Genomic DNA, 14,723 nt, shown 5'->3' on the forward strand with positions numbered 1-14,723 from the left:
GGAGAGGAGGTAAGAAAGCCGTTATGGATGCCAGGACACTGGAGATGCAGACAAAACTTATCTAAATGCACTGGAACTTATGGAAAAATTCACCGTGAAAGAGGACTGCTATTTCTCTATATTGTTAAGAATCTCAGACATCACCTGTAAGGAGAGAGTTTAGCGGAGACCAAGGAGAAATGCGGAGTTGAAAGAGTTCTCCGCGATGGTGGTGGAGACTTATATTCAGGAGAAGCAGAAACCGGATCTTACCAACTTTATTTTTTTGGAGAAATTGCACCAAATGTCGAATGCTACCATCACGCATGCTTAGGAACACTGGACAACATTCAGAGTGGAAAAAGAGCCTGGGAAGGATTTGAAACGGTGGAGGCAGTGGCAATGCCAGTGGCCAATACTCAGGGGAGGCAGAGATCTGATACATTACACCTGTAACCTTTGAAATAATAACCACAGAGACAGTGATCGGAACCTGCTGAGGGGTTAGGCGGGCGCAGGGGCCAGTGGCCGACATCGGAGCTTGCTGTGAAGCAAGGCCACTACTGAGGCCTCCGTGGTCGGGATTGGAACCTGCCGAGGGGTTAGACCGGTGCTGGGGCCTCGAGGCCAGGATAAGAGCCTGCCGAGGGGTTAGGCCGGTGCTGGGGCCAGCGAGGCCGGCATCGGAGCCTGCCGTGAGGCAAGGCCGGTACTGGGGCCTCCGAGGCCAAGACAAGAGCCTGCCGAGGGGTTAGGCCGGTACTGGGGCCAGCGAGGCCGGCATCGGAGCCTGCCATGAGGCATGACCAGTGCTGGGGCCTCCGAGGACGGGATCAGAGCCTGCCGAGGGGTTAGGCCGGTGCTGGGCCAGTGAGGCCAGCATCGGAGCCTGCCGTGAGGCAAGGCCGGTACTAGGGTCTCTGAGGCCAAGACAAGAGCCTGCCGAGGGGTTAGGCCGGTGCTGGGGCCAGCGAGGCCGGCATCGGAGCCTGCCATGAGGCATGACCAGTGCTAGGGCCTCCGAGGCTGGGATCGGAGCCTGCCGAGGGGTTAGGCCGGTGCTGGGGCCAGCGAGACCGGCATCGGAGCCTGCCGTGAGGCAAGGCCGGTACTGGGGCCTCCGAGGCCAAGATAAGAGCCTGCCGAGGGGTTAGGCCGGTGCTGGGGCCAGCGAGGCCGGCATCGGAGCCTGCCATGAGGCATGACCAGTGCTGGGGCCGCCGAGGCCAGGATTGGAGCCTGCCGAGGGGTTAGGCTGGTGCTGGGGCCAGTGAGGCCGGCATCGGAGCCTGCCTTGAGGCAAGGCCGGTACTGGGTCCTCGAGGCCAGGATAAGAGCCTGCCGAGGGGTTAGGCCGGTGCTGGGGCCAGCGAGGCCGGCATCGGAGCCTGCTGTGAGGCAAGGCCGGTACTAGGGCCTCTGAGGCCAAGATAAGAGCCTGCCGAGGGGTTAGGCCGGTGCTGGGGCCAGCGAGGCCGGCATCGGAGCCTGCCATGAGGCATGACCAGTGCTAGGGCCTCCGAGGCCGGGATTGGAGCCTGCCGAGGGTTTAGGCCGGTGCTGGGGCCAGCGAGGCCGGCATCGGAGCCTGCCATGAGGCATGACCAGTGCTGGGGCCTCCGAGGCCAGGATCGGAGCCTGCTGAGGGGTTAGGCTGGTGCTGGGGCCAGTGAGGCCGGCATCGGAGCCTGCCTTGAGGCAAGGCCGGTACTGGGGCCTCGAGGCCAGGATAAGAGCCTGCCGAGGGGTTAGGCCGGTGCTGGGGCCAGTGAGGCCGGCATTGGAGCCTGCCGTGAGGCAAGGCCGGTACTGGGGCCTTCAAGGCCAAGATAAGATCCTGCCGAGGGGTTAGGCCGGTGCTGGGGCCAGCGAGGCCGGCATCGGAGCCTGCCGTGAGGCATGACCAGTGCTGGGGCTTCCAAGGCCGGGATCGGAGCCTGCCGAGGGGTTAGGCCGGTGCTGGGGCCAGCGAGGCCGGCACCAGAGCCTGCCGTGAGGCAAGGCCGGTACTGGGGCCTCCGAGGCCAGGATTGGAGCCTGCCGAGGGGTGAGGCCGATGCTGGGGCCAGCGAGGCCGGCACTGGAGCCTTCCGTGAGGCAAGGCCAGTGCTGAGGCCTCCAAGACCGGGATTGGAGCCTGCCTTGAGGCAAGGCCGGTACTGGGGCCTCCGAGGCCAGGAAAAGAGCCTGCCGAGGGTTTAGGCCGGTGCTGGGGCCAGTGAGGCCGGCATCGGAGCCTGCTGTGAGGCAAGGCCGTTACTGGGGCCTCCGAGGCCAGGATAACAACCTGACGAAGGTCTAGACCGGTGCTGGGGCCAGCAAGGCCGGCATCGGACCCTGTCGTGAGGAGAGACCAGCATCAGAGCCTGCCGTGAGACATGGCCAGTGCTGGGGCCTCCTAACCCGGGAACGGAACCTGCCTAGGGGTTACGCCGGTGCTGGGGCCAACGAGGCTGGCATTGGAGCCTGCCGTGAGGCTAGGCTGGTGCTGGGGCCTCCAAGGACGGGATTGGAATCCTGCCAAGGGGTTAGGCCGGTGCAGGGGCCAATGGCCAGCATCGGAGCCTGGCGTGAGGCAAGTTCACTCCTGCAGCCTCCTAGGCCGGGACCAAAGGCAGCTTAGGGGTTAGACCGGTGCAGGGGCCAGTGAGACCAGAACTGGGGCCTCCCATGAGGCAAGGCCGCAGCTTGAGCCAGCGAGGTATGGATCAGTCCACTGAGTAGCCAGGCCGCTACTGGGACCATCAAGAGTGGGATCGGTACTTGCAACACAGCATGCACAGAGAAATACCGCAGAAAATATAAATCAGACGCTTCTCTTAATCAGCAATAACTAGGAGGAAAAGGGCAACAGGAAGAGGTTGAGCTATAGAAAGGGCCCTATAGTGAAGCAACTAACGTGACCAATCAGAGGGTATGCAATACTGGAGGATGGAGCCTCTTTAAAACGCAGGAGGTACATAAACAAATGTATCAAAGTATATCACCAAAGAAGCATGGGATGGAGGGAGGGGGAGGGAATGGGATGGGGGCTGGAGGAGGGCTAATCGGATGATGTATGCTTGTATATCCTCTCAAGTCTTGTACTCCAATGTTATTGATATATGACTACAATGCACCAATTTAAAAAATAAATTAAAAAAAAATTTTAAAAAAATAAACTAATTTAAATCTTCAGCAAGAGTCCTGACAGTATACATCTGTCCTGAGTCAGGACAAGAACCCACAGTTACAGGGAATAACCACTGGGAGCCTAATTGGGGTCCCTGGGGACAGTTTGCCCGAACAATACCAGTCACCCCAAACCATAACAGTATATCTATTAAGAAATTATCAGATATTCAACTACAAACTCATGTTCATAAGAAGCTGCTAGAGGGTTAATTCAATATCTTCTATTTCCTTAAATCATAATAAAAAAATCTCTGACTTAATGTATGAAGACTAAAACAGTATGGTTGATTCTATTGTTGTATAAATACCTCAGAGGCAGAAAACTTAGCAGTCTTTTGCTATGATCTCCAAAGAGATTGTTGACCAACTAGTTGTTAAGAATAAAGAAAATTGAAGCTGGGTGTGGTCACATAGGCCTATAATCCCTGTACTTGGAGGCTGCCTACAGGTCAAGGACGGCCTCAGCAATTTAGCAAGACCCTCTGCCACTTAGCAAGACTTTCAAAATAAAAAGTAAAAAGGCTGAGAGATGTAGCTTGGAAGCAGAATGCTCTTAGGTTCAATCCCCAGAACCACAAATAAAATTAAAAAAAAAAATAGAAGGAAGGAAGGAAAGGAGGGAAAGAAGGAGGACTCACTAGTCTTTAATTAATATAAGAATGTGACTAGGCCATGCATGGTGGTGCATGCTTGTAATCCCAGCATTCTGGAGGCTGAGACTGGAGAATTGCAGTTCGGGGACAAACTCAGCTGCTTAGTGAGTCCCTCCACAACTTAGTGAGACTCTGTTTCAAACTAAAGAATAAAAAATAGGGCAGGGGGTGTAGCCCAGAGGTCAAATTCCCCTAGGTTTCATCCTTAGACCTGAAAAAAAATATTACTAAATGATAAATTGATCTTTGTAATAAAAATAGATATGACATTATATTATTTATTTGTGGGGGTCTGGGGATGGAACCCAGGGACATTTGACCTCCGAGCCACAACCCCTGCCCTATTTTTATTCTTTATCTTGACACAGGGTCTCACTGAGTTGCGGAGGGCCTCATTAAGTAGCTGAGGCTGTCCGTGAACTGAGATCCTCTCGTCTCAGCCTCCCAGATGCTGGGATTACAAGCATGTGCCACCGCGCCCGGCATATTTTTTATTCATTTTTATTGGTGCACTATAAGCTCACATCATAATGTGGATCATGTTAACAATGGCATATATGCACACAGTACTTGGCGCCCTCCCCTGCTTTCCCATTTCCCTCCCTCCTGATACATATGATTTTATTGTGCATATTATTGGTGGGTTTTTTTCAATACTGGGGCTGAACTCAGGGGCATTCTACCTCTGAGGTAAACCCCTAGCCCTATTTTTTTATTTTGAAGATGGGTCCCACTAAGTTGTGGAGGACCTCACTAAATTGCTGAGACTGGCCCTGAATCTGCAATCCTCTTATCTCAGCCTCCCAAGTACTGGGCTTACAAGCATGCATCACCATACCTGTCTCATAGTATTATATATTTTGTAACAGTTACTATATGTATTATACACAATTATTTCTTACCAATTATATCAGTAAGTGTAGCCTTGTAACCAATTTTGTCTCTCTACACTACTTTTTGTTATTGGTGCATTGTAGTTATGCATCTTAGTGGGGCACAAAATGGTAGAGACATACCTGCACACATCTCATTCAGCCTTTCACCAATTTCCCTCCACACTCCCTCCCCCTTCCCTCTTTCTCATGTTTGGCTTACTGATTGACTGTGATATGTTTGTGAATGTACATCAGGTACATTAAAGAATTTCCCTTTCCTCCCCATCCCGTTCTCCTCAGTTAAGTTGCCTTATTTGTTTATCTATGGCTTCTTCTTCTTCTTCTTCTTCTTCTTCTTCTTCTTCTTCTTCTTCTTCTTCTTCTTCTTCTTCTCCTCCTCCTCCTCCTCCTCCTCCTCCTCCTCCTCTTCCTCCTCCTCCTCCTCCTCCTCCTCCTCTTCCTCCTCCTCCTCCTCCTCCTCCTCCTCCTCCTCCTCCTCCTCCTCCTCCTCCTCCTTCTTCTTCTTCTTCTTCTTCTTCTTCTTCTTCTTCTTCTTCTTCTTCTTTTGGTGGTACTGGGGTTCCTGGAAACCCTTCTACCTCTGGGCTACACTCCCAGACCTATTTTTTTCTTTTTTCTTTCTTTCTTTTTTTTTTTTTTTTTTGGTGGTACTGGGGTTCCTGTAAGCCCTTCTACCTCCGGGCTACACTCCCACGGGCTACACTCCCAGCCCTATTTTTTAACTTTTTTATGTAGAAACAGGGTCTCTTAAGCCAGCAAGGCTGGCTCCAAACCAGTGCGATCCTCCTGTCTCCGCCTCCCAAGCGCGGGGATTACAAGCGTGCGCCACCACGCCCGGCTGGTTTCTTCTTCTTCGTCTAGAATTCCTCCTATGACCCATTTTCTCCCTATATTCCACATATTAGGAAGAGCATACTATTTATTATTTTTTTGTGACTGACTAATCTCACTTAGCATAATGTTCTCCGGTTCCATTCATTTCCCTGAAAAGGATGTAATTTGTTCTTCTTGATGGCTGAGTAAAATTCCACTGTGTACATATTCCATTGTTTTAAAAATCTATTCAAGCCAGGTGTGGTGGCGCACGCTTGTAATCCCAGCGTTTGAGAGGCTGAGACTGGAGGATCGTGGTTCACGGACAGCCTCAGCTACTTAGTGAGGCCCTCTGCAACATAGTAAGACCCTGTTTCAAAATAAAGAATAAAAAATAGGGCAGGGGGTGTAGCTCAGTGGTCGAATGCCCCTGGGTTCCATCCCCATACCCACAAAAAATAGAAAAAATAAAATCCATTCATCTGTTGATGGACATCTAGGCTGGTTCCATAGTTTCACAATGGTGAATTGTGCAGTTATGAACATAGCTATCATTCAGTAGGTTAGTAGTTTGTTGTTTTTCACATTTTCGGGTAGATACCCAGAAGTGGCATTGCTGGATCATATGGTAGGTTCATTTCTATTCTTCTCCATACTGTTTTCTAAAGTGGTTACACTAATTTGCAAACCCACCAACAATGTATTAGAGTTTTTACTTCTCCACATCCTCGCGAGCATTTGTTGTTGTTTGTGTTTTTAATGATTGACATTCTAGTTGAAGTTAGGTGAAATCTCAAGGTAGTTTTGATTTGCATCTCTGATTGCCAGTGATGTTGAGTATTTTTCATACATTTATTGGTCATTTGAATTTCTTCTTTTGTGAAGTATCTTGGAAAGATCTTCCATGTTCTTGGATAGGCAGAATAAATATCATCAAAATGGCCATTCTTAGCTGGGCGTGGTGGTGCATGCTTGTAATCCCAGCATTTGGGAGGCTAAGACCAGAGGATCGTGGTTGGGGACAGCCTTAGCTACTTAGTGAGGTCCTCTGAAACTCAGTGAGACCCTGTTTCAAAATAAAGAATAAAAAATAGGGCAGGGGGTGTAGCTCAGAGGTCAAATGCCTCTGGGTTCCATCCCCAACCCCCCCCACACACACACACAAAGAGCCATTCTTCCAAAAGTGATCTCAGATTCAACACAATAACTATTAAATTACCAAGGTCATTTCTCACGGACATAGAAAAATCAGTCTTTAAATTCATTTGGAACAACAAAAAGCCCAGAATAGTCTAAGTAGTTCTCAGCAAAAAAAAAAAAAAAAAAAAAAAAACCATACAGAAGGAATCATAATACCTGCTTTCAAACTATGATACAAAACCATAGTGATAAAAAAAGCATGATATTGGCACAAAAAACAGATACACAAACAAATGGTGCATAATAGAAGACTCAAAAACAAGTCTGCAGTTACAGCCAATTGATTTTTTGACAAAGGGGCCAAAAACATACACTGGAAAAAGATAGCCTGTTCAACAAATGGTTTTGGCAAAACTGGTTAACCATATGCAGAAAAATGGAAATAAACTCTACTTTCTCACCCTGCACAAGAGTCAATTCAAGATGAATTAATGACTTGGAAATTAGTCCAGAGACCTTGCAGCTCCTTGAGTAGGGCATAGGCACAACACTGTAACACAGAGGCACAGGTAAAAACTTTCTCAACAAGACCCCAAAGCACAAGAAACTAAAAGACGGATCAATGCATGGGGTTGCACTAAACAAAGAGCTTCTGTAAAGCAAAAGAAACTATCAAGAACCTCAACAGAGAGCTGACAGAACAGGAGAAATTTTTTGCCTACTATTCCTTCCAAAAAGGACTAATATCTTACATATTAGAATACATAGAGAACTCAAGAAACTCAGCACTAATAAAACAAGTAACCCAATCAAAAAAATTGGGAAGTGATCTACCCTACTTTAGAAATTAAACTCTATATCCTACTATGCTTACAACCTCTAAAACAAATATTCCTTCCCTAACACATACAATGTTAAGAAAATTTACTAATATCAACTATGTAAAATGACACATGCAAATCTGTGTGCCTGTAAATTTGTATAGAACAGATTTCAGGGATTTAATTTGCATTTCAAAGAGATATAATAGGCAAAAGGGGATTAAAATAAGGTTGCCATGTAAATTTCAGAGCATCTGGTTAAATTTAAATCAGAGATAAACAACTTTTTAATAGAGCTATGTCCTGTGATATTTGCTACATACTTGTACTAAAATAGATTTCGTGCCTATCTTTTGTTTGCTAATAATGGCAACCCTAATTTTGACTTATTACATGCCTCCTCTTGTTTCTCCTCCTCCATATTTTGCCTCAAATAGTAGCAATTATTTTATACTTCAAATCAATATCTGAATTTATGAGATCAAAAATTCTTAATTATTTTGTCATTTACTCTTTCTCAGTTATCCAACATCTAATTTCTACTCTGTGCCAGGTAATATGTTTAGTATTGATTCAAAGATAGATTGGATAAAAATAAGGCAATTTTCCTCCCCTGAAGAAATCAGTGTAGTGGCAAGATGTACATATCACTGATGGGAACCAGCTCCTTACTAACCTATATAACAGGATAATATAGGATCAGCAGAGAGATGGCTCAACCTTCTAAGAAGCTTCTAGTCTTCACAAAAGATGCAGCAGTCATGAATCTTGGAAGGAATGAGAATGTGGTCCATCACTATGGTAATAATATGACAAAGCAGAAAATAAAGTATGTTGTAGGCACTAAAGAAATTCTTGTTCACTGGATTAACCTTAATATACAAAAGCATACAGAGTTTTGGGGGGAGAGTTATTTAGAATTTTGGATTAGAGTTAACAAGAGCATGAACATTAATTTACATATAAACATCTAAATTTTGCTTAAGATTTTACAATAGTGCTGCCTAAAACACAGTTATATACAATCTGTATATTTAGAAAGATCCTGTAAGTAAAATAAAATAAGTATTTTCTTTTCTGCTTTTTGATGTGTTTCTTGTGAAATATCCATCTTTTCCATCAAATAGTAAAATCTGAGGAGCTAAAAGACTTTCCCTAACCCCCTCCCCATTCTTTTTACTCATGTGCACACAATCTCACAAAACCAATTGTATGAGTGTTGCAAGAACACAAGATTGTGTAGGCATCCACAACAGAATGCCATTAAACACCTCACCACTGGGTGTCTACAGTGATTCTATTTATGAATACCAGTCTTCTGGACATCTTTTCTGGAACATATACAGAAAACTGCAATTAGGTTTTTGTTGAGTTTTGATTGCTATGACTTCTGGAAATAGTAATCTTCTTCTATTACAGGTTGAACTGTGCCTTTCAAAAAGTTCAGAAGTTGAAGTTCTAACTGCCTCAAAATGCAACCTTATTTAGAAATAGCCTCATTGAAGATGCAATTAGGTAAAATGCAATCATACTGAAGTAGGGTGAGCCCTATATGACTGGTGTCCTTATAGAAAGAGGAATTTGAACATAGGTACATATGTACATGTGACTGGTGTCCTTATAAAAGGAGAGATTTAGACACAGAGAGAGAATACCATGTGAACACGAAAGCCAAGACTGAGCTCATGCGGCAGAAACCAAAGAAGGACAAAGGCTCATCAAAGCTACAGGGTTGGAGGCATTAACAGGTTTGCCTTCCCAGCTCCCAGAAGGAAACATCTCTACTAACATCTTGATCTCATACTGCAAGCCTCCAAAGTTGTGAGAAAATAAATCTCTATTTAAGCCACCCAGTATGTGGTACTTTGTCATGACAGCCTGAGCAAGCCAGTACAGATGGTCTTTCCTCCCATGCCCAACTTGCAGGAATCCCATAATGGGTAGAGAAACACCAACACTTTCCATCACACAGAAGCCCTGCTAAAACAAGAATCATTTCTTACATTTGTCCAGTCCTAGTTTAATCCTCCAAACCAACATCTGCCCAGTTAAAAGTTATTTCAGTATCCAAAGGAATTTCCGTCACTAGTTAAGTTAATCAGCTTTGAAAAATATCTAAAACTATTGCTGTGGTTTTGATTCAAAAGCAAAAGTTATTGCCAGAGAAAAAGCTGATTATTCTAGTTGATAGTTCTAGTTTGTAATTAAAAGAAACATGATGAACTTTTCTATGTTTCAAGCATGATATTGGGGTCTTCACATGAATTAATGTGTTAAAACCTCATCATCAGGCTGGTCATGGTGGCGCACGCTTGTAATCCCGGTACTTAGGAGGCTGTGACAAGAGGATCACAGGTTTGTGGCCAGCCTGAGCAACTTGTAAGGCCCTCTACAACTTAGTGAGACCCTGTTTTAAAATAAAGAATAAAAAATAGGGCTAGGGGTGTAGCTTGTAAATAGAATGCCCCTGAGTTCCATCCCCAGTACCACAAAAATATAAAAATAAATAACCTCACCATCAATGTGAAATGCTCTTATCCACATTTTGCTATGGAGCTTGAAAGGGCTTGAAGATGTTCAGTAAATCAGTTAAAGGTCACGCAACTAATTAATGGAATCAGGACTTTAATCCAAAAAATTTGACTCCCGTGCCCACACTTCACTGCCATGCTGTCCTGCTTTTAATTTTTATATTATAAAAAAATAAATTAAATGAAATTGATGTGGTACGACTCCTAAAGCTATTTGGACTGTGTCCTTTATTAAAGAAAATCAATTAACATGGATCTCAATTATGCTTTAGAGCAAGATCATACACAACTCCTCCATACCCAGCCTTAAGTTTCCACCCATGTTCAACAAAAACCCAAAGACAAGATTACCCTCAGCCTCTGCGGCTCTGGGCAGCCTGAGGATCTGGGAGCAAGGAGGGGAAACACTGGGTAATACTACTTCAGTACCCCACACAAGATAGACATTGCCATTAAGAAATCACTGCTACCTGTTATACTCAAAGTCTCAAAGTCCAGGACCCCAGGGTGACAGAGACTACCACTACACACAATAATGCAAAAACAGGAAGGGGTTTATTGGGAAAGTAGCTCGAGTTAGGGTCCGAGTCTCATCCAGCGCAATAGAGTCTTGACAAGGACCCAGAGCCCGTGTCCAGAGGTTGGTTTTATACAGTACGGTTGCAGGGGTCGTGGTTTTCGAAGGAATTATCTTATTCTAAAGGAATTTTCCACAGAGGTTATCTTGAGTAACAGAGTGGCCCTTAATGATTTTTAATCAATTTATGGCACCTAGGGTAGTTAGGAATTGTCCACCCCAGCCCAGGCTTCGAAACTGACCAGTTCTGCGACTGTGGAGCCTGTCATGGCTCTGCTAGGGATCTACAGCAGTTTATACTGGAAACTGAGTTCAGCTGCACAGCAAAATGGAGCTGGCCCACAAAACAGCATTAGCCAGGCTAGCTAGCATTTTACCCTAAAAGCAAGCAATGTACAGAAGCAAAAGACTGCGATTATTTCTTGATCTTCTACACTACCCACTGAGGATTTTTTTTTTTTTTTTTTTTAGTGGCACTGAAGGTTGAACCCAGGGACATTCAACCTCCAAGCTATACCCCCAGCCCTTTTATTTTTTGTTTTTGAAACAAGGTTTCTCTATACTGCAGAAGCTGCTAAATTGCTGGGACCGACCTCAAAACTAGTGACCCTCCTGGCTCAGCTTCCCAATTACTAGGATTACAGGCGTGCACCATCATACCCAGCCTCATAGGAAAATTTTAAAGAGGAGATTTTTATGTTTGGCATCATTCTTCACTTTTAGACCTCTTCTGAGTCATACTTGGCCCTCTTGACATCACTGCTGAGTGCCCCTTCCCTCAGAAAACCTGCTCTAGGTCAACGCTTACTCTGAAAACTTTTGTTATCCTCAATCATTTTTCCTTCCCCCAATCTTTTTCAAACCCTTACTTGTCCTTTGCCCTGAGATTCTTTGAAGATATTCATGTTAACACAGCTGTGCAGGTCAATCCCCTTTAAGGCTCTTGTAATCAATGGCACTTCTTCTACTTTGAGTTTGACAAGGGAAGCCCTGGAGGGATATAAAAGCTTTAGAGGTTCCAGACACCAACAGTAAGTGATGAAACGGGGCAGGTGGGGCTTTCATCTATGACCACCTATTCCATCTACCACTGAAATCATGTTCTGGTTTTATTAATTTTATGGAACATTTAAGCATTTATTTACACTAATCATATAATTCTTCATTATTTATTTTTTATATTTTTGGTGATACTGGGGTTCCTGGAAACCCTTTTACCTCTGGGCTACAGTCCCAGACCTATTTTTTATATTTTTATTTGGAAACAGGGTCTCTTAAGCCAGCCAGGCTGGCTTCAAACCTGCGGAATCCTCCTGTCTCCGCCTCCCAAGCGTGGGGATTACAAGCGTGCGCCACCACGCCCGGCAATTCTTCATTATCTTAAAAATTGCAGAGCACAGCAATTTACTCCAAAGAGTAAGTTTAAATTGATTTGCTTTCATACCTAGATTTGACAAATGTACCAGTATTGGGAAGAGGTTTCAAAATGTATTAATGTACCAGTAGTGGGAAAGATTTCCAATTTTAAAAATATATCTTTGGTAGAAAGCCAGGAGCATCAGGGAAAAGGGCCTTTTTATTTTACATTCCTAAAGAGAGGTAAAATTCCTCAGGAAAAGGGCCTTTTTACATTTCTAAAGAGAGGCAAGGTTCCTCTAGGATGTGAGGAAATCCCAGATCCAGGATAAGCAACTTAACACATTTTGGGAGTGTAACAAAAGGGGGGGGGTGTCTGTGCCCCAGACAATGCTGCCCCCCCTTACAGGGGGTGGATCTGGCTGGGATGGAGACAGAGCAGATACCTGGGCTAGAGATAGGGCAGCATATCTACATATCAAAGGACCTGCACAGACTTGGTTGGGATAAGAACACTCAGCATGCAGGGATTTTTGGTGAATTCGCTCAGATCATATCCCCCCCACCCCCCCGTGCCATTTCTGAATGGCATGGGGCTTTAACTGTCTTCTGTATTTCTATCTTTTAATAAACTTCTTTAAATCTTCAGCAAGAGTCCAGACTAATGTGTATTCACCCTTAGCTCAGGACAAGATCCTCGGTTTTTCTGTTTTGTTTTTTTGTGTGTTCTGAGGGAAATTGTGTGTCTGGTACCCTAACACGGGTCCTCAGGGACAGTTTCCCCAAAACCATAACATTCCCACACCATAACCATATTCTCCCAATCCATAACAGCTATCAGTCAGGAAAATTCCTTTGAAAAAAAACCCTTGGTAATTTCTTTCAAAAATTTCAAAGTCAAGCTGGGCACTGTGGCTCACACTTGTAATCCCAACATTTGGGAGGCTGAGACTGGAGGATCGCGGTTCGTGGACAGCCTCAACTACTTAGTGAGGCCCTTTGCAACTTAGTGAGACACTGTTTCAAATTAAAGAATAAAAACTAAGGCAGGGGGTGTAGCTCGGTGGTTGAATGCCCCTGAGTTCCATCCTCAGACCCAAAAAAAAAAATATTTTTTCAAAGTGAGCCAAACATGGTAACATATGCCTGTACTCCCAGTATTTGGGAGGCTGAGACAGAAGGATAGCAGGTTTGAGGCCAGCTTCAGCAACTTTGTGAGGTCCTCAGTAATTTATCTGTTTCAAAATAAAAAATTAAAAAGGTCTGTGAGTATAGCTGGAGAGTAGAATGCCTCAGGGCTCAATCTTTAGTTACCCCAAAACATTTACGTTCAAACTATAAAATCCAACAATCAAGACTTTCAGGGGTACATTTCATGTGAACTGATTGACCTGTTCTATAACGGGCTGCAAAGGCAGCTGTTACGGTTTGGGGAGAGTATGGTCATGGGGAAACTGTTCCCCAAGAACCTCTGCGAGGGTCCCGGACACACTTTCCCCCAACCCATAACAAAACCCAAAATGACCAAAAACAGAAAAACCGCGGGTTCTTATCTTCAGCTAAGAATAAATATGCATAGCTTGGACAGTTGCTGAAGATTTAACGAAGTTTATTAAAAAGATAGAAATACAGAAAATAGAAATACAGAAAATAGTTACAGCCCCATGCCAAAATGGCATGAGGGGGGAGGGTGGCCCGGGCCAACTCACCACTCCCAAGATACAGCACGTGGACCAGACTTTTTATACCCATGACCTCCATCTTGTTTACGTAATTCTGACGTAGCAAACGTCCCTGTAAGGTACCTCCCCTTAACCCTGTAATGTACCTCCCCTTACCCTAAAAGGTACCTCCCCTAGCAAGGTGTGGCAAGGTGTCTCCTTTCATGAAGGTCGACCCCTCCTACCATCTTAGCTAGCTTATCTAATCATGAAGATCTGTCTTTAGATAAAGGCCTAGTTCTCCTCTCCTATTGACTTGCTAATTACATGTAGCTAAGTCAATCTAAGTTTCAATAGCTGTTTGCTTCCTGACCAAAGCCAAGCCTTTCTCTCTCCAGGCCTGCCGCCATTTTGACACAATTATTTTTGAAATATATTAATAATCAGAGCTTTCTCAAATCTTCCTAGGCCATTCCCAATACTGGTACAGCAGCCACCTCCAGTAACAACTCTCACTGTGAACTCATTTTCCGGATCCTATCCATGTACTGTCGAGTGACAAAAACAGATACTTTGGAGCAACTCAGAGGTGAAGTGTTGTACCAGTATTGGGAATGGCCTAGAAAGATTTGAGAAAGCCCTGATTATTAATAAATATATTTCAAAAATTGGGTGAGGGGAAGATCTGTGAAAGGACTTGGTTTCTGCCAAGAAGCAGGCAACTATTCGAATGTAAATTAACCTAGCTAAAGGTAATTATCAAGTCAATAAGAGAGAGGAACTAGGACTTCCTCATCATTCTAAAGACAGGTTTACATAATTGGATAATCTAGCTAGGATGGGAGGAGGGGTTGACCTTCGTGGGAAAGTAAGGGGAGGGGTTTACAGGGAGTTTTACTACGTCAGAATTACATGAAACAAGATGGAGGTCATGTGTATAAAAAGTCTGTTCTGTGTTTTGTACTTCAGTGATTTTGTTCCAAGCACCCCCTCATGTTACTCTGGGGTAACATGAGGCTGTAACTGTCTTCTGTATTTCTATCTTTTTAATAAACTTCTTTAAATCTTCATCAAGAGTCCAGGCTATTGCATATTTACTCTTAGCTCAGGATAAGAACCCGC

The sequence above is a fragment of the Muscardinus avellanarius genome (assembly GCF_963383645.1).
Source record: "Muscardinus avellanarius genome assembly, chromosome: 9".
In the NCBI taxonomy this organism is placed as follows: Eukaryota; Metazoa; Chordata; class Mammalia; order Rodentia; family Gliridae; genus Muscardinus; species Muscardinus avellanarius.